Genomic DNA, 21,637 nt, shown 5'->3' on the forward strand with positions numbered 1-21,637 from the left:
GATTTCTCTTTAATTATCAGACACAAAATAATTTGTATAATGTCTTTCTTTCTTTCTTCGTGACTTTGTTTTTCATTATAATTCCTTCATGTAAACGAATGTGGTTTATTTTAAATAAATCAATCAACTGTTACTGTTTTGTGTGGTTTCTCTGTTCACTAATTCAGTTTTATTTTTTTATTAAAGGGCACCTCTTATGCTAAATTCAACTTTTACATGGAGTTTGAACATAAATGTGTATTGGCAGTGTGTGTACACAACCACCCTATAATGATAAAAATCCACCCAGTCCTTTTTTTTAATCCCCATTAATCATAAACACTGTCTCAGAACAAGCTGTTTGCAGATTATGTACAATGTGACGTCACATTGTACAGGCACCGCCCTTGACTGTTGATGGTCACTGCCGTTTTAGCTTAGACCTGCCTTGAACGAGTTGTACACAGTCCGCCATTGATTCGATGCCGGAGCAGCTGTAGACAAGAATGTCTCCTAAGCGATTGAGGTGTTTTGTTGATGTATATAAGGATGAACATAGCCATCTTCATTTACTCCCGACATCTGAGCAGCTGAAGACGCAGTGGATTAGTTTTGTTTATAAAGGGAATGCACCCTCCAATCTACCTAAATGCATTTATGTTTGCGCAAATCATTTTACACCAGACTGTGTTGTGAATGACCACCATACATTTGTGTGTTCAACATGTTCGTGTTTTGTTTCGTTATAGCGCATTGCGAACATAGTATTTCTGTGTGTGTTGCTCATCCATCGTTGCAAAACTGCTGAAAAAAACTCTACAACAAATAAATAAATTTATCAAATAACCATTTGGAAACTTGAATTCTCAAAGTTGTTACTTCTGATGGAGTCTCTCCCACATCAGTGTCTGACTCCGGTTCAAACATATAGGGCTGAACACCACTATTTTGACTGTCAGTCATATTGCATATGACCTCTAGTTATCTGAAACAGAGATGTCAAAACTCTGCTCTATTCAGCTCATTTGCATTTAAAGACACACACCCAAAAATTGCCATTTTCAACATGGTATAATAAATGATCTGTAGGGTATTTTGAGATGAAATTTCACATTCTGGGGACACCAAAGATTTATATTACATCTTGTGAAAAGGGGCATTATAGGTGCCCTTTAAGATTTCTCTACTGAACTTCTGGATCTTACGATTGCTTATTGGATAATGTATTTTTGATTTACATCTGGACATTCTCCGTTTCTGTTGTATTTCTTAATACAATTCCACAAATAGCTCACACATAACTCTACATCATTGTAAGAATTGTTGCAATTATGCACTATATAGAAATATTTTTGTCAAAATACTAGATCATGTTATTCTGAGATGATTTATTTAAGTATTTCCAGTTTACAGAGAGGATACTTCAAACATGAAGGTGAGATAATTATGACAGATTTTGCATTTTTGAGGATAAAACTAGGAAACAATCTGAGAAGTTAATTTAACATTACTTTTCATTTTTATTTTGCTGTTCATCGTTGTTAAAATTTTGTGAAATCTTACTCCAGTTTCTCCAGTTTACAGTGAGGATTCTTCAGTCCATCAGAGAGCAGCTTCACTCCTGAATCTCTTAGTTTATTCCAAGACAGATTCAGTTCTTTCAGGTGTGAGGGGTTTGATCTCAGAGCTGAAGTCAGAGCAGCACAACCTTCATCTGTGACATCACAATCACTACAACCTGCAGAGAACAATGACACTCTTCACTCTTTTGTGATACCACAATCACACAAGCTGAAGTAAGATAAAAAAAGATGATGAGTTAAGAGCTGAAACCAGCTGCAATTAAACATGCTATCCTACAGACAGTAAAAACCTACAAATAAATAAACATTTGACAAAACAGCCCAAATCTTGCATTTTGAAAACAGAAAACACACAAAAAACACTAACCACTGTACTCTGTGGTCTCTAAAGATTTGAGCTATTGTTCACATATCTGTTTATAATTAATTAGTGCTCATATATTGCTGTAGTAGTGGACATAATGACAAAATCAATTTACTTTAAGCTCTAGTCTTCAAGACTAAATTGTATTAATTAAATGTTTGCAATAACTGTTGTGCTTTAACAAGGTTTCAGGCTACTTGTTCTGTGCTTTTAAAATCCTCAGAAAAATAAAACTGAGAATGCTTATGACCTGCTCGAGAACCTCAAACTGGAATTGCCCCACTCCCAATGCACCAAAGCATTCTCAACTTGATAATCAGTTCCAACCGAGCCAGCGCAACTCAGTGTCACCACCCAATGCCATTCTTCCCTGTACTGCAAGAAGAGCTTTCTAATATTTGGCATTCGCCATACTCTGTGTGAATGCTTGTCTCAGGAGCCGTGGCCTTCACAACACTGGATCGCGATGAGGAGCGTGGGTATGCGTTGATTCCCCCATTTGAAGATGCAGTAGCAGCCCACCATAGCCCTCTCACCTGTCCAAACCCTGTGGAACAATATCTATGCTCTTAGAAAAGACCTATAGAGCAGTGGATCAGGCTGGCATTGCTTTGCACACAATGGTGTTTCTGCAAGCCTACCATGCTAACCTGCTCAGGGAGATGGACATGAGCAGGCCAGATCTCGAGTCCTTAACGGAGCTGTGCTGCGCCACTGACATGGCACTCTGGGCTACAAAGATCACCGCCCAAGCCATTGGCAGATCGATGGGTAGTCTAGTGTCCTCGATCGCCATCTCTGGCTTAATTTGTCCTTAACTTTCCGTAAAAGGACCTTCTCGGATGATCTTTGATTTGTCTCTGTTTCAAATGTTGTTGACTTTGTGTCAAGTGTGTCTCATGAACCAATAAAAGCTGCAGGCCCGATGCAATTGTTTGGGGCAAAAACATGTTAACAATAAAGTGTCAGTCTCTGAGGGTGAGCGATACTCAGCCATAAAGAGAGGGGCCATCTATCATCTGACTCATTACGTAAACGCATGGTGCCATCTTCCGAGCATTTCCAGCAAGATGCTGAGGACGATCGAGGGAGGATACATATTACAGTTGCGTGGTGGCTGCTTCATATCAATGGTATTATTTACTCCACCGGTATGGGATGCAACGATTAACAGTTCAGAGATTCAGAGTGTCCTTGCGAAAGATGCGATGGAGACGATATCGATGGACGATGCCCACAGCGGATTTTACAGCTGCTATTTTCTAGTTGCCAAAAAGAATGCCGGATTTGAGCTTGGACTTGAACCGGACACTCGCAAAGTTTCAGTTCAAAATGATTACTCAGATACAGATTCTATCTCATGTTCCCCCTATGGACTGGTTCATGTCAATTAACCTGAAAGACACTTACTTTCATGTGCACATTACCCCTCATCACAGGTCAATCTTGACATTAGCCTTCAAGGAGACTGCTTTCAAGATCAAAGTCCTGCCCTTCAGCTTGTGCTCCTTGCCGCTTGACAACAGGTTTCACTTAGCACGGTCACAGGAACAAGCTTGCAAATACAGAGACCTGTTACTTGCACATTTGGAACATTTGGGACTGAATGTCAACTGGTCTAAGGGCCTGTTAGCACCCTACCACCCAATCTTATTCCTTGGAATAAATATCGACTTGGTCTCTATGCAGGCGTCCTGTCAGAAGAACATGTTCATTCCATTCTCCGATGTGTTTGAACACTTTCAAGCTGGGAAAATGTTTTCCGTTTAAGCTTTTTCAACAGTACCTGGGCCTCATGGCTTCCACAAAAGTGGTTACTCCGCTGGGACTACTGCGAATAAGACCTTTTCAATGCTTCATCATTTATGACAACACTGTCACTTACGTATGTCTTGTGGTATTCCACATGTTCACCATTTGAAAAATGCTCACATTCTTTCAGATGGGCGTGGCACTCTGTATTTCTAGCATTGATAGCTTTCTGGTCAGCAGTCCAGGGTTATTATGTTCTGATCAGAACCGTGAACACGGCAGTTGTGGCATACAAAAATTGTGAAGGGGAGATTGATCGCACCCAATGATAAACTTGGCACATTAGCTTCTCCTCTGGTGTGAGAAACACCTCCTATCAATACGTGTGACACACGTTCCGGGTCGCCTGAACCGGAGCAGATTTGTTCTCGTAACAGGGCATTATACAAGGAGAATGGAGACTTTGTCCTCAGACAGTTCAGATGATATGGAATCTATTAGAGAATGATGAAATAGATCCATTCGCATCCCTGAAGACAGCGCATTGTCATCTGCATTGTCTTTGGGGATGGCTCATGTTCTGCTGGACATTGATGCTTTAGCCCACAAATGGCCAGGGGGATGCAAGTATGCTTTCCCTTCTGTCCACTTTCTTCACCAAGTATTGTGCAAAATTCGTAGGATGAGAAAATGGTACAGCTATATGAGCCAGAATGACCCAACTGCCCATGGTTCCCAGAGTTAGAGCACTTGGATGCCCCGACCGTCTCCAAACATAGGTTTTCACATTAGGAAATGTGAAATAGTGGATGCCTTTGTGCTTCCATACGACTCACTAGGCATAAAAATCCCTATTGGAGTTAAAGCTCACTCCCCATTGGCAAGTAGGTCTCGTTTGCACATGCAAATTAGTAGCATGGCTTGATGGTATTCATTCCTCTAGTGCCACCTAAAGTAGCGCAGCATCAAAATGACAGACTTGAAAGGTAAGATCATGACTTTACCATGGTTGCCTTAAGGTGGGTATGAACCGCTGTATAAGCTAGCTGCGCTACTGAATCTTTGCTTCAAGGGCCAAGCATTGCTTTGTACCCTTCAGTCGAATATTCCTATGAGACAGCGCTGTATACCACCGTATATACGCCGGATGACGTGTGCGAGAGACTAACATCAATGAGCTCATGTTTTGCGTGACAGGCTTCAATCCTTACGTCATATGTGATGATGTTGATATTTACACGTTTACATTTATGAGAGAGAACATTATGTAAAAAACCGTACCTCTTAGCAGCCCTTCAGCATGAAACCGATCTAACTGTGCACTTTGCAGGGTGCGTTGCCCAGTTTCAAGTTTTAACGCATACAAAATATATATAATATAAAAAAAACTATTTCACCTTTGTATTGTATTTATTGCACCTTGTTAATTTTAGATACAGTTCCTGAATATTGTGTTTTACATAGGCTAAATAAACTTTTTATTAGATATATATTTTTTTACATATTGCATTTTAGTGGGGATAAATGCTGACAGTAATGTGTGCAAACAAGGTTTGAACATGAACCGTAACAAAATCGAACTGAAATTTACAGCTTTTTAACCCTTTTCAGTACAAATTTGAAGGCTGCTTTTTGGATCAATACAGGTCAATGTTATATTATGTGACTGCACATTAATTTACGGAGAGTTTACCACCTCATATTTAAATCTTGCATTAAGAATGGGTGGTGCAACCAAATTAAGCATTGACTTGAGTTATAAACCAACTAGTAGTTATTAAACTCTTAGTGAACTTTACATCTCAACTTAAGTGAGATCTTACCCAGGTGACAAACACATTTTTTTGGGACTCCCCTTTAATATGGAACAGTATTTGTGCCACGTATAAATGCAGTCCTCACAGAGGAACAATGTTAAATGCCCATGACCCCCCCACCCCCTGTTGTTTTATCAGTGCTGTGATTGTTATCAGTGTTACTTACTGTACTGATCTGGATTCTTTAATCACAGGCAGCAGATACTGAAGAAATTCATCTGCTTTATTTTGTGCTCCAATAAACTGTTTCAGATCAAACTCATCCATCTTCTGCTCTGAGGTCAAAAACACAAACACTACAGCTGACCACTGTGAAGAGGAGAGTTTTGTTTCTTCTGCTTTTCCAGATTTCAGATAATCTTGGATCTCCTTCACAAGTGAATCATCACCCAGTTCATTCAGACAGTGAAACAGATTGATGGATTTCTCTGGAGAGTGAATCTCCCTGATCTTCTGCTTGATGTATTTCACTGTTTTCTTTTTGTTGTAGGAGCAGCTTCCTGTCTGTGTTGGTAGTTCTTGTAAGAGAGTCTGATTAGACTGCAATGAGAAACCCAGAAGAAAACGCAGGAAAAGGTCCAGATGTCCATTCTTACTCTGTAAAGCCTCATCTACAGCTGTCTGATGCAGGACTTTAGAGAAAAGTCTTTGTTTGGTGATTTGTTCAAACACATTTATGTTGTTGTTTGTAAAGGAGAGGTGCACATATAGAGCTGCTAGATGTTCCTGAATGCTCAGATGAACAAAGCAGAACACTTTCCCCTGATACAACCCAAACTCCTCTCTGAAGATCTGAGTGCACAATCCTGAGTACACTGATGCTTCTGTCACATCAATGTCACACTCTCTCAAGTCTTCCTCATAGAATATCAGATTGCCTTTCACAAGCTGCTCAAAAGCCAGTTTCCCCAGTTTGAGGATCATGTCTCTGTCTTTACTTTTCTTCTCATAGTCCTTCTCATGTTTGATGTTTGTCTGAATGATCAGGAAGTGTGTGTACATTTGAGTGAGAGTCTTGGGGATCTTTCTTCTCTTTGATTTATGCAACATTGTCTCTAGAACAGTGGCTGAAATCCAGCAGAACACTGGGATGTGACACATGATGAAGAGGCTCCTTGATGACTTCAGGTGTGTGATGATTCTGTTGGACAGACTCTGATCTCTGATTCTCTTCCTGAAGTATTCCTCCTTCTGTGGGTCATTGAATCCTCGTACCTCTGTCACCCGATCAACACACTCAGAGGGGATGAGATCAGCTGCTGCTGGTCTGGAGGTGATCCAGATGAGAGAAGAGGGAAGCAGATTCCCCTTGATGAGGTTTGTCAGCAGCACATCCACTGAGGCTGATTCAGTGACATCACACAATCTCACATTGCTCTGAAAATCCAGAGACAGACGACACTCATCCAAACCGTCAAAGATGAAGAAAACTTTAAATTTATTGCTGGTTATTTCCATTTCTTTTGTTTCACTGAAGAAAACATGAAGAAGATCTGAAAGACTGAGTTTTTTGTTCTTCATCAAATTGAGTTCTCTGAAAGGAAGTGGAAATATGAGGTGGACGTCCTGATTGGCTTTCCCTTCAGCCCAGTCCACAATGAACTTCTGCACAGAGACTGTTTTTCCAATGCCAGCGACTCCCTTTGTCAGCACAGTTCTGATGGGTTTGTCTTGTCCAGGTAAAGGTTTGAAGATGTCATTGCATTTGATTGGGGTGTCCTTTGTTGTTGCTCTTCTGGATTGTGTCTCAATCTGTCTCACTTCATGTTCATTATTGATCTCTCCTCTTTCACTCTCTGTTATGTAGAGCTCTGTGTAGATCTCATTCAGGAGTGTTGGGTTTCCCTGCTTTGCTGTTCCCTCATGCAAACACTGAAACCTCTTCAGCAGATTGGATTTGAATGTGCTTTGGACTTCAACATGTTGCGAGCGACTGTAAAATTGAAATCAGTGTTAAAATTCTTCATAATTTAGAGACTGATATAATTGTTTTGCATTTAGTCAGTTTAGGATATTTCATTGAGTGTATAGTGTGTTTTCTTTTACGGAAACAGCACATTCACAACGAAAGTTACACGTATTATGACCAGAAGCGTAACTTAGATCAAGTTCACCTGTTCATTTGGTTCATTGTCTGTGCAGATGTAAGTAAATAATATTACATAGATGTTGTGGATATAGTGATTATTTTCATGTATAAATAGGATGTGCTTGAATGAAGTAATTAAACTGCTTTAATGCTGTTCATTTTGCCAGAATTCAGTGTGTTCATCCTGCACAGCTCAAGTGGGGAAATTCAGGTTATGAAATTAACTTATTTACCCACCAGCTACAGTGTAGGGTGAATGCCCAATTTTACCAGCCACTTAGAGTTTTCAAATATATACAGCATTCTCATATATGACACTATGCAGGTCGTCCCCAGGCTTGACGGCCACAGTAGTGGGTAGATGAGCAAAAGTACCCAGCACACTGCATGATCCATATCTAGAACATCTGTTTATAGAATAAAATGTATCTAGATGTTTCTTCTTCTGTTTATCTGGTACAGTAATATCTTGCAGTATTTTTTTTGTAGTGAACAGTATGCTTTAAAAAAATATTTAATTATCATCATGATGTGTTTTTTCGTTTCATATTAAGATGTAAAAGTGAAAATAGAGATTTAGAGTAAAAAGGACTTATATTTTGAGGGCGAGTAAATGAGAGAATTTTCATTTTTGGGTGAATTATCCCTTTAATCCAGTGTGATATTACTTGTCTTTCACTGTTTGTCGATCTACAGTATGTGACTCCAGTAGTCATCAACACACTTTCCCCTTAAACTAATTATACATGGAGATAATGAACAATCTCAGAAATGAATCAAACAAACATGTAAAACACAGAGTGAAAAGTATCAACTACACTCGAATATTTACTTTCACTATCATCAGGTTTTCTCAATAGTCCCTTGTTAATATTACCAGAGACTATTTAGCAGAAACAGGTTGCTTCTATTAAAATGAATGGAAGTGATGTTTCATTTGTAAATGAATCGGTCTTGTTGAATTAATCTTTTAAGTGAATGAATTGTTCTCGTTCACCTCCATACACTGACTCATATTTTTCATTCACTGATGTCTCTCCCGTTCGAAGCCAATGAGCTCTACTACTTTTCATGCCTGTGAAGTCTGACTATAGCACGAGTCAATAGCATTCAAGTGCACACTGTGAAGCAGCATTTCATGGGCTTATAGGTATATACAAAACATAATTAACATTTTATGAATATTTAAAAATTATTGAAGACCATACAGGCCATAAAAGGACATGAATTGCAGAAGGAAATAATAATAATTTTATTTATACAGCTCCTTTCAGCAATCAAGCACAAATTGCTTCATAAAAAACATAAAATCAAAACACACTCAGTAAAACACAAGGTTAAGACTAAAGTCTACAAAGTAGTAAATTTAAGTTAATACAAATTAGTTTTTAAATGATATATAAAAACAGACAGTTAAGCAGATCTAATGTCCCAGGGCAGGCTGTTCCATAATCGTTGGCCTTTGGTGCAGAGATATTTAGGCTTTTCTTAAACTTTATTTTGTTTAGCAATGATTAAGGCCAGCATTATACAAAATATATGGAAATTAAAGCCCAAAGTATACTTCGATTTTGCCGAGAATGCGAGCCTGTCAAAGTACACTCCATTTGATAGTGCACGCATACACAGGTGTTTGTCACAAACACAGGACTATTTCTCTTCAGGATTTTAGACACATAAAGATGTCTTTATACTCCTTCAGACTCATTAGAATCAGAATCAGAAAAAGCTTTATTGCCAAGTAAGTTTTTTACGCATACAAGGAATTTGTTTTGGTGTTGTAGGCGCGTGTCACACAATATCTAAATATATGAAACAAGAATTAAAATATAAGCAATATAAATATAAATATGTCCACACAGTATCAATTAAAAGTAAGAATAAAAATAAAAGAGAGCAGAGTAGTGCAGTGGAATGTAGAGCCAGAGGTGGAGTGTGGAGAGTGTCAGGGTGGGTACCGGGCCTTGTTGATAAGGCAAGTGGCGGATGGGAAGAAACTGTTCTTGTGGCGTGAGGTTTTTGTCCTGATGGACCTCAGCCTTCTGCCAGAGGGGAGTGACTCAAAGAGATTGTGGCCAGGGTGGGAGAGATCAGCCACAATCTTTCCAGCATGCTTCAGGGTCCTGGAGGCGTACAGGTCCTGGAGCGGTGGCAGATTGCAGTCAATCACCTTCTCTGCAGACCGGATGACACGCTACAGTCTGCCCTTGTCCTTGGCAGTAATGGCAGTGTACCAGATAGTGATGGAGGATGTGAGGATGGACTCTTCTTCTTAAGTTTGTTGGTGACAACAAATGCTCAATTGGGAGTATTGTCACCATTCGTGTTGTGAACAAACTTGAATGTACAGGACTGGTAAACTTGTTGGCGAGCCGCAACCGACATGAACGATGATCACCTGAATAAGAGGAGGAGCTGCACGTTGTTCGTTCATATCGTCAGTCTCATTTACAAGAAAAGGAGCCGGATGAATTATGATTAAAAGTGAGTGATGACCACACATTACAATGACATACGGATGTTATTGAAACTCTTATTTATTTTAGGCTAGTATTGTTATCCTTTTTTTATAAAGCACGATAAAAAACTTTTATCTTTTCGAAACTTTGTTGTTATTTGTTGGGAAAGGCTTTTGATGCTTTAACACTGCAGTGTTGAAGTCTCTTAGTAGAATTATAATGAAGGATAATTAAACTTGCTCTGCTTGAGAATGACTGTTTTCGGTTCAATGCTTTAACTTAAAAGATGGTCATTTTGCACCATGTGCATGCGCAAAGACGTAACTTGAAGATATGGTCAGTAAACGAATCAGTGAAAAAATCTGAACGAATCATTTTGGTGAAAGGAATCAAAATAGTCTAATCACTGAAAGGAATCAAAATCACCACTACTAATGAATGGGAAAAATAGGAATGCCCAATGGCCATGGATGTAGAAAGGAGGCACTGCCTTACAGGCAAAAGAGACAATCACCTTCTAGATACAAACATCGTCTGTCAATCAACCTGAAATTGCACATGTGCATTAGCTAAACAAACTGGTAAAATTGTGATCTGAGATAAAAAAAATAAAAAACAATTTAACATACACAATTTAACATACCAGTGTTGGCAGATTTTACTGCTGGTGTGAAATATGTTCTTTTAGCGTAATCATTTTAGAGATTTCAGTCTTTCCCCATTCAAGTAGAGGAACTGCACTTTTATGCTGCTTGTTTGAATAGAATATAGCTGCATGTATTGAGTTATTTCAATGAAAAAATTTAATTTACTTGAATCCATTTGTGTTGTGACAAATTTGTTATTTCTTTGTTTAAGAAAACTGGCAGGGGATATTTAGTTCCCAGCATGCTTTGCTTTGGACTCAATAGGAAGAGTAAACATTAAAAGTAGGTATTATTTTATATGTACTTATATTCTAGTATTGAATGGTATGCTGAGATTCAGAAGAGTTACTGTTATGTTGATGTTTTGGGGGTTACCATTTTGGTGACGTGGAGCTTGAGTTTATGATTGAGCTGTGATCTTAGGACAGGTACATGTGGTACAAGATATGTATTTATTTCTTTATTGGACAAATTCTGTCAACCAAACTGCACTCATTAGGGCTTCCCAGCAGCATATATTTAACACACTCAAATTCATTGTGTAATATATGAAGAACTTATGGATAGATAAAGAGATAGATATGTTTTAAAAATGGGTTTAATTGGGGTTACTTTGACTTGTCCGATTTTGTTGGGTTTATCCAGTTTAATTAGGTTCATCACATAAAGTATTTGAGCTGAGATTTTACATTTAAACACATTAAAATATGTGGAATCACAGTCCACAATCAAGTTCAGACAAATATATTTTTTTGTGTGCATTATATCATAATACTAATTGACCTATCATGACAAAACTGTTTTACCTCAATCCAGTTGAAGTGTGTTCACCTTTTAATTCAGTTGGCACATCCACAGACTGGTCACTCTTCATGGACACACAGCTGGACTCCGGTGAGTCTGATCTCTTCATATGGAGTTGACTTTAACAGAATAGAGAGAAGAGTTGATACAGTTGATTTTATTTCACATAGAAATAATCTACTGTATCTCTATCTATCTCGACAAAAATGTTGTACCTCAGACCAGTTGATGTGTTTTCACTCTTAAAATTGAATGGCTCATCCATAGACCGGTCACTCTTCATGGACACACAGCTGAGCTCTCTTGAGTCTGATCTCTTCATATAGAGTAGACTTTAACAGAATAGCGACAAGAGTTGATACAGTTGATTTTATTTCACATAGAAATAATCTACTGTATCTCTATTTATCTCGACAAAAATGTTGTACCTCAGACCAGTTGATGTGTTTTCACCCTTAAAATTGAATGGCTCATCCACAGACCGGTTACTCTTCATGGACACACAGCTGGGCTCCGGTGAGTCTGATCTCTTCATATGGAGTTGACTTTAACAGAATAGGGACAAGAGTTCATATTTGTTCATTTAAACCTCATGAAGACAATTAAAAAATCTTCTTCTACCAACATTTTTGCATATGACAACACAATGATGTGACAGTGATGTGACAAAGCTGGATGTCTGAGTGGTGTTCGAAGAATAGCATCAGATTTATAGACAATTGGGCAGGTTTTTTGGGTAGACCTGACCTGCTAAAAAGAGATGGACATCATCATTCCAGGGAATGTGCTGCTCCCCTCTCTAGTGATATGGCTCATATAGTCTTAATAGTGTTAAGGTGTGTTGCACCAAGAGAGATTAATCTTAAATTTGTATTAATTCAAGGTTTATGCGAAAATTAAGTTGCACCAAAATTTAAAGGGAATGCCCACCCATAATGGAAATTCTCTCATTATTTGCTCACCCTTAATATATTCCAGGTGTGAATGACTTTCTTTCTTCAGCAGAACACATGAATAAAAACAGAAAAATATCTCAGCTCAGTAGGTCATGAAAATGCAAGTGAATGGCGATTTCACTTTTGAAGCTCCAAAAATCAGACAGTCAAAATAAACATCATCCATATGACTCCAGCAGTTAAATTATAGTCTTCTAAAACAATATGATAGCTTTTGGTGTGAAAAAAGATAAATAATACTATTTAAATCTCTTTATCTATAAATTATCACTTCCGGTAAGCTTCAGGAGAGGATGGAAATCATGCGGTTTCTCATGTGATGCATTTGCTTTGGCATGTTACAGATGTAATCTCACATTCTCCTCTTGATTGTGACATCCAGGATAAGCACACAAACACACAATTGTGAGTAAAGAAACAGATAAATACAGTTCCCCTTCTGTCACTCACTCGACATTGTGTCGATGTAGTGACACTAAGGGTTGACCTCGAGAGCCCGAGACACCTTCAGATCTTTGAGAAAAGGCCAATGAGAATTGGCGAGTAGTATTTGCATGCCGCTCCCCCGACATACGGGTATAAAAGGGAGGCTGGAATGCAGATTCATTCAGATTTTTTCTTCGGAGCCTAGCGGTTGTATTTCAGCGAGCTGAATCCTAACACGAATCCATTCACCTCTTCAGAGCGTATGCTGTTGGATATATGGTGCATTCCAGCGGCTTCTCTCCACTCTGCACTGCACTGCAGACTACGCCCCTGGGTACTTCGACAGCGAAGACAATATTCTACTATTAAAGCAGTGACGCTGAACGTCTATAAGACGCATCTTTTTAAATGGATGCGGTCGTTACATCTCCGCCTCTGAGAGTCACGATCACTGCCTCACGTGTCTGGGCCCGGATCACGTTGAGGAAGCATTCGTGGATGGTTCATGTTCTCATTGTGAGAACATGACCATGGCATCGTTGCAGTCGCGGCTTTCTTTCTTTTGAGGGAATGCCACTTCAGCTGTACCCCACGCTGGTCCTTCTGCCTACAGGTACAAGGCTGCCCTGGTTGACGCTGAAGGCGATTTCGGGACTTCAGTGGGAACCCCACTGACCGCCCACTCCCTGGTATGCTCATTTGTGCCCGTCCAGTTCTGGGATGAGACCCAGTTCAGTGCCAGCCTAATGTCTCTTTCGGAGCTTGTGAGCTGGATGAGATGTTGATCGCTGCATTGAAGAGTGCCTTGGTGATGTCAGACGCAGAGGACTCGACCGGGCTGCTGCCTTCGGGTGTGGCAGCCCAGTCTGAGGTCAACGTGGAGCTGACATCATGCTTGCCTGGGTCGCCGCGAGTGTTGGGCTTGAGTGGAACCCTCCACCCACCCCTGAGCACTCGCGGCTTGATGACTGGTTTCTGGGTTTGGCGCGCCACTCACGGCCATGCCCCTGCTCCCACAGGAGAGCTTCTCAGCCGGCCGCGAAGACCCCAGGATGACTTCCAACCGCCCCTGAGACAGGATACCCGAAGATCGATCGATGCATCACACAAACCACACTCCCAGTCGGCCGGTGGTGACAAGTAAAGACGATGGCCCCAGAGGCCCTCCTCCTCAGTCACCAGCCCGCCTTATGCCGGGCGCCTTATGTCGGTCCCACTGCAGTACTTTGAGGCTCCTGGGGCATATGGTGTCCTCAGTGGCGGTCACGCAACTCATGATGCATATGAGACCGCTACAGCACTGGCTCCAGACCCGAGTCCCGAGGTATGCATGGCGCCATGGCACACATCGCATTTCTCTCATGCCCGCCTGCCACCACCTTTTTAGCCCTTGGACAGACCTTGCATTCCTGTGGGCTGGAGTCCCCATACAGCAAGTGTCCAGGTGTGTCGTGGTTACGATGGACGCTTCCAAGACCGGCTGGGGCGCCGTGTGCAATGGGCAATCAGCTGCTGGTTCATGGACAGGACCTCGCCTGTGTTGGCACATCAACTGCCTCGAGTTGCAGGCAGTACTGCTCGCCCTGCGGAGGCTATTGCCATTGATCCAGGGCAAGCACGTGTTGGTCCGCACGGACAACATGACGACAGTGGCTTTTATAAACCACCATGGCGGTTTACGTTCACATCGTATGTCACAGCTCGCCCGTCACCTCCTCCTCTGGAGTCAGCGGTGACTCAGGTCGTTGAAGGCCACTCATATTCCTGGCAACCTCAACACCACAGCAGATGCTTTTTCGCAGCAAGTGACACTCAGGGACCCCCAGGTGGTCCAGCTATAAAGTCTATTCAGCTCTGGTATGTCCTAACGGGAGCTCCACTTGGTAAAGATGCGCTGGCACACAGCTGGCCCTGGGGGCTGCGCAAATACATGTTTCCCCTGTGAGCCTACTTGCACAGGGAGCCTTCTGTGCAAGGTCAGGGAAGATGAGGAGCAGGTTATTCTCGTTGCTCTGTATTGGCCCACCCAGACCTGGTTCTTGGACCTCATGCTCCTCGCCACAGCATCTCCCTGGCAAATTCCCCTGAGGAAAGACCTTCTTTCTCGGACGGAGCACTCTCTTGCACCCACGCCCAGACCTCTGGAATCTCCAAGTCTGGTCCCTGGATGTGACGCGGAAGAGATAACTGGTCTACCGCCCACAGTGTTTAACATGATCACTCAGGCCAGAGCTCCATCTACAACCCTCCTAGGCCGTGCCTCTTTCCCTCATGGGACCTCTCTGTGGTCCTTTTAGGCCTACGGAGAGCCCCGTTCGAGCCCCTAGAGTCAGTCGAGCAAAAGGCTGTCTCATTGAAGACCGCCCTCCTGACCGCGCTTCCATCAAAAGTGTCGGGGACCTGCAAGCATTCTCTGTCAGATTCTCTGTTCTGTCTAGAAGACTCTCACATGATCCTGAGAACCCGACCGGGCTATGTGGCCAAGGTTTCCATGACCCCTTTTAGGGATCAGGTGGTGACCCTGTAAGCGCTGCCCCCGGAGGAGACAGACCCAGCTTTATCGTTGCTGTGTCCAGTGCATGCTTTGGGAGTGAACCCCCTTGCGGGTTCGAGCACACTCTACAAGGAGTGTGGCATCCTCGTAGGCACTGGCCAATGGCACCTCTCTAGCAGACATCTGTAGAGCAGCGGGCTGGGCAACACCCAATCCCTTTGCAAGATTTTACAATCTCCGGGTTGAGCCGGTTTCGTCCTGTGTTCTTTCAGGTATGAAAAGGTAAGTTTTGTTATGCGGGGCAGCTGGCCGGGTGTACCGCTTGTATACAGCGCCTTTCCCCTCCACGTGGTTAAGCCGTGTGCTCTTCTCTCCTATGCATGTTCCAGGTCTGTGAGCCCTGGTTGTCCTTCCTCCTAGCACTCTGACTCATGAGTTCAGCGGAGGAATTCGTAGTCGGATGCAGTACGTGTGCTAATGTGCCTTGTACTGGGGTAAGTGCTCCACAGGTCTCGGTTACCCCGGTAACCTCCTGTGATGTATCTTCCGCAGTACGGTCTCTCTTTTTCGGTAGACCCGCGTCTCCCTTGGCAGATTCCTCTCTGCCCCAGTCATTGCATTTATAGAGCTCCTCCCCTACGAATGGCAGAACCTACCACCGTGCCACTTCCATGTGCAGCCTTAGGCCCATATGATGTATTCACCACTTTATTACCCTCCCCTTCAGGGAAGGGTGTGGCCTTTTTCCCCTGAAAGAATAGGAAGGGAAAAGAATGCCTTCCCCGGTGCATTGTATGAGCATTTAAAGGCCCCAACTGAATCTAATATTCTGTGGAGAGAAAACTTAGAGAGAAAAGGCCAGCTGGCACAGCCTGCTCCCATACTAGATACGTCTCCTTCCCCACCTCAGGGTTGTTTGGAATTACATGATGTTTGGGGTGTCTGGGGATGCTACATGCAGTCCGAGTGCATCTGTTCCTACGCTCACAGTAGCTTGCCTACACCCACATCGGCAGTTCACGTAACACAGTACAGCCATTGTGGCATTTCGTATAAGAACACCTAGTGTCACTACATCGACACAACGTCGAGTGAGTGACAGAAGGGGTACTTCTCGGTTACTGTCGTACCTTCCGTTCCCTGATGAAGGGAACGAGACCTTGTGTCCCTCTTGCCACAGACTGAACTACATCGCTGTAATGGCCGGGACCTTGTCTCGGATCCTCAGTGCAAAAATCTGAATGAATCCCCATTCCAGCCTCCCTTTTATTCCCGTAAGTCGGGAGTGGCATACAAATTCTACTCGTCAATTCTCATTGGCCTTTTCTCAAAGATCTGAAGGTGTCTCAGGCTCTCAAGATCGACCCCTAGTGTTACAATATCGACACAACATCTCATTCCCTCCAACAGGGAATGAGATGTTGACGGGAAACCAACCAAGCTACTGTACAGCATTCCTCATTCTAATTTGTAAACAGCGCTGCTCTTCCGCTGTGAAGCGCTTGCCTCAGTTCTTGTGTTTCAAATGCTAATGCAATTACGTCACACTTGCATTTAAGTATAAAAGTACTTAAATATTTATCTTTTCGCACCAAATGTGATCGTGTCATTTTAGAAGACATGAATTTAACCATTTAATCATTATTGTTTGTTAATGAATCATATGAATGATGTTTATGCTGACTGTCTGTGATTTTTGGAGCTTCAAAAAATAAATCTCCATTCACTTGCATTTTAAGGACCTAATGAGCAGAGATATTTTTCAGTTTTTCTTCAAATGTGTTCTGGCGTAGAAACAAAGTCATTCACATATGAGGGTGAGTAAATAATGAGAGAATTGTAGTTTTCTAATACTCACGTCAGTCAGCAGCATAGGCTCTTTATTTCTGGCCACATTATAGTGGCACTGATGGGAGGGGAGGAGGTCGAGCAGAGATTTGCGTGTCTTGATTCTTTGTGAAAACGCTGCTGCAATATTTTCTCAACTTGGTTGATCGGCCCTGTGTATTAATGATCTACAGCTAGATTCAGAATCCATCATGGTGGACAAATTTATTTGCAAGTGAAGGTTTTAATCACAGGTTAAAATTTTAATCTCTTGTATTTTTAAACCGTAATTAAAATTAAGTGGTGCAAAGCAACTCTAATTAAAATAAAACATGGTTCAACGAAACATGGATTAGCTTTAAACTTAATTTAAAGAAAAAGTTCTCCCATAATTGGAAATGCTCTCATCATTTTGACGTTCTTTCTTCTGAAGAATACGAAGAATATTTAATCTCTGTAGGTCCAGACAATGCAAGTGAATGGTGACCAAAACTTTGCAGTTGAAAAACACATTAAGGCAGCATTAAAGTAATTCATAAGACTACAGAGGTTTAATCCATGTCTTTTGAAGCGATCCGATTGGTTTTAGGTGAGAACTAACTTTAAATAAATTCATTGAATATCTACTGCACATGTGCCTAAAACATTATGTTGTGATGAATTACGACTTCACCTGAGCTGAGAGGAACATGCTGGCCGCCCTTTTACTGGATTTACTGGATAAGTAGAAATTAAGCATCCACACATGAGATTTATTATACTGTATATTAAGTTTAACCCTGTGTACTAGTTTTGATATTATCTTATTAATGTCTGATGTCTAAATTTTATCCAGATGGGATGTTTAGCTAAAGACATTTGTATTTTAATTTAATTATCATGGAATCTCAAAGCATGAAATCATATTTGTGGAAAAGTAGAGAATACACAAGGCAAGGTTATGTATATAGCACATTTCCCACACAATGGTAATTCAAAGTGCTTTACATAAAAATTATAAAGCAAATACAAGATACATAAAAATATTTTTTTAAACCAATCGATAACAATAAATATGAATAAAAGCAATACAATAAATAATAGAGACCTTTTAAATATATTACAATGAATTAAAAAGGATAAAATAAGATTACAGATTTAAAATGATACAGCGCAATCCATTTATTTCTCATGCAGTTTAAGATAACACACAAGTTAGTCCTTCCACAACATTTGGATCGATTGCATCAGAAATTAATTTCGTCCCCCAAACCAACAGTATTTTTAAGTCAAAGTTTACACATATAAAGGCTCAACAATGAGAATTTGGTCAGATCAGTTGTTATGATTGACTTTCCCTGCCAACGTTTTCACTATATATCTAAAATGTTGAATTAAACTGATTCGTTCGGTGACAATTTCTGGAGAATACATCTAGACTGGAGTTGGTGACAAATGAGTCAATCATGAGTGAGTCAGAATCAAACCTGTTAAAGAGTGTTAGGCTCTTCATTTGTGTTCTGCAGAGGAAAGAATGTCACAATGTGATACACAAATGATGAGATCATTTTTATTTTTGGATGAACTATTAATATAAGACATTGTTGAGATCTCCTCTGAAACTCTAGAAGAAACACATGTGAGATTACTGGAGTCTTTTTCTCTGGAGAAACATCTGAGAAGCTGGAAATTTCAGCAAAATCTCAGTTTGTTCTCCATTTAAAGAGATCTCATTTGTGATTTATCTTTCCTGGGTATAGACAGGGATATTTCCTGGGAATTATCAATTCCCAATGCGCTCCATGTCCTCGTGGTGACTCGCCTCAATCCAGGAGGATTCAATTGCCTCTGTGTCTGAGACCGTCAATCTGTGCGTTTTATCACGTGGTATGTTGAGCGCATTACCGCAGAGACATAGCGCATGTGGAGGCTTCATACTGCTTATTTCACTTCTGCTTATTTGATGAAGATATATTTGAGCACATGACATTACACAGCAGATCTGATCTGAATGTCACTAAAGAAGGAAAGACTTTCAGCTACGACTGAAGAGTTTCAAATTTACATGCCAATAAATGCACAAAATTGATGTACACTATACAATGCAATGTGCTGCTTTCTGAAAAACTGTTTTCACATGAATTAAATGATCAAATTTACTTATACAGGAGAAACATACACACAAATGACATTTGACCCCAATCATATGTAATGTATATTTTAGTTTGATGGTTTGTTCTGCATTCATCTGAAGAAAATTCTGTGTTTGTGTCTAAAAATGTTCAGAGAAACACATTTGAGTTTCACCTTCTACATACGACTGACTGTACAGGTTTCTCCAGTTCTGTCTGTGACTGAATCAAACCGGTCTCACTGTCATCTGACTGTAGATCTCACTTTACCCTAAAGCTGTTTTCACATGTTTATACTTGAGATAATCCAGTCTGTTCTCATTTCTCCTCACTGTTTTTATACTGTAGTGTTGTGCAGCATATCAGAAATATCTATCAGTGTATTTTATTAAAGCATTGAAATCCTCTGACCTCTTGACCTTCCCTGTGTCTGTCTGTCCACTGAGATCCTTTGTGGAGTCCATGACATCATCTGAACAGTCCACTGAACACCTGTCAACAAACGGGACATCACCTATATTTGTGATGTGTTTATTTGTTCAATACTGACACAACGTTTCAAGCCAATAGAAGAAATAACATTTCAGTGCCAAAGAAACTGAACACATACTGATGTTATGAGTGTAGGAAGGCAGGAGAAGGCAGACGGGAGGTTTGGATCTAAGTGCGGCTTTATTTGCAACAATAACTAAACAAACACAGGAACAAATGAAAAGTCCACGATGGGAAAATCAAACTAAACACGAAATAACATCTAGGAGAACACGGGTAGAGAACATCCACGAAGGGCAAGGAAACCTCGAACGAATACACATGAGAACAAGAGCAAACCGTAACAAACATCCAGGAACATGAAGAGACATCAACGAACATCATCAACGATCGACAAAGGAAAGGGGAAACAGCAGGGTTTAAATAAACAGACACGATAATGACAAAATAATAATCAGGTGAGGACAATAACAAAAATAGTGCAAAAAAGCCAAAACAGAGCCCTGGGGAACACCACAGTACACAGATGCTGTTGATGAGACATCATTTTGAACTCTGACTGAAAAAGACTTGATCAGTATGACGAGAACCACCTCAAGGCTGTTCCACAGACACCAACACCTTTTCTAAGCCTTTCCACTAATATACAGAGATCGACAGAGTCATAAGCAGCTGCAAGATCTAAAAGAATCAGTACAGAACATTTACCTGCATCAGCTTGCATTAACAAATCATCTGAAACTCTAAGGAGAGCAGTTTCAGTCGAGTGCAACCGACGGCAGCCAGACTGACATTTCTCAAATCCATTATAGGCATCAAAACAGCTGTTAGTTGATTAGCAACACTTTTTCCAAAACCTTAGCCATAAACCACATGATGAGTTTAGATTAAAGGGCAAGTCAAATAAAATAAGATTATGATCTGAGACACAAAGGTCCTCAGATAAACAGAGTTAATATGTAAACCAAAGATAAAGACAAGATCTAGAATATTCCCTTTTATATGAGTGTGTTCAGAAACATGTTGAGTAAGATTCAAGGATTCAGTGATATTCATAAAGTTAAGAGCAAATTTATCAGAGACATCATCAATATGAATATTAAAATAACCAAGAATCACAATACTAGAAAACCTGACAATAGATGACAAAAAATCTCTGAAATCATCTAAAAAAATAATTGTTTGTGCCAGTAAATAACGGCAGATTAAACTAGTAGTTTGAAAGGTTTATTATTGTTGTCTTGTGAGTTTTGGTTTGTTTAGCAGCAGTTCAGTACTCACCTGTCAAGAACTGTTGATGTTCACTTCCTCTTTACTGACTAGAATATCACCTACAAAATACTTCACAATGAATTTATTGATTGTTTCAGACAATTCAGTGGAACAAAAACTGTCGATTTTTCTCTGTTTCTCTCGTCGTGTAATTTTCTGCTCTTGTCACTAAATGGATCCTGTTTTACTAGTTTCACTTTCACCTGTCACCTGAGGAGGAGGAGTCTGAAAGAGACAAAAAACATTTAAAGGTGCAGCAGGTGTTTCATGCACTTAAAGGGATAGTTGAGACAAAATTACAAATCTGTCATAATTTCCTCACCCTCATGTGGTTCTAAACCCGTATGACTTTCTTCAGTGGAACACAAATGATCTTATTCAACATTCACTTTCATTAATGGGGAAAACGATTCAGTGACTGAGGCCTAACATCTCATTTTGTGTTCCACATGTTAAACTGGTTTGTTACAACATGAGGGTGAGTAAATGATGACAAACCGTTCACTTTTGGCTGATCTATCCCTTTAAAGCTTATAAAGTGCAGTGATAATGTGTGAGATGTGTA

General features: G+C 40.6%; 1 protein-coding gene and 1 long non-coding RNA gene across 2 annotated transcripts in view; one reads left to right on the top strand and one right to left on the bottom strand.

Moving 5' to 3' along the window:
• The window catches only part of LOC127650383 (NACHT, LRR and PYD domains-containing protein 12-like), a 294,503-nt gene that overhangs the window by 36,171 nt on the left and 236,695 nt on the right, over positions 1–21,637 (bottom strand). The window lies entirely within an intron of this gene.
• Positions 6,512–21,637, top strand: part of LOC127650485 (uncharacterized) — a 240,457-nt gene continuing 225,331 nt past the window's right edge. Inside the window, exon 1 of the long non-coding RNA XR_007971454.1 lies at positions 6,512–6,623. This is a non-coding gene — a long non-coding RNA (uncharacterized LOC127650485). The remainder of the gene's footprint in view (positions 6,624–21,637) is intronic.

The sequence above is a fragment of the Xyrauchen texanus genome, chromosome 10, assembly GCF_025860055.1.
Source record: "Xyrauchen texanus isolate HMW12.3.18 chromosome 10, RBS_HiC_50CHRs, whole genome shotgun sequence".
Lineage (NCBI taxonomy): Eukaryota > Metazoa > Chordata > Actinopteri > Cypriniformes > Catostomidae > Xyrauchen > Xyrauchen texanus.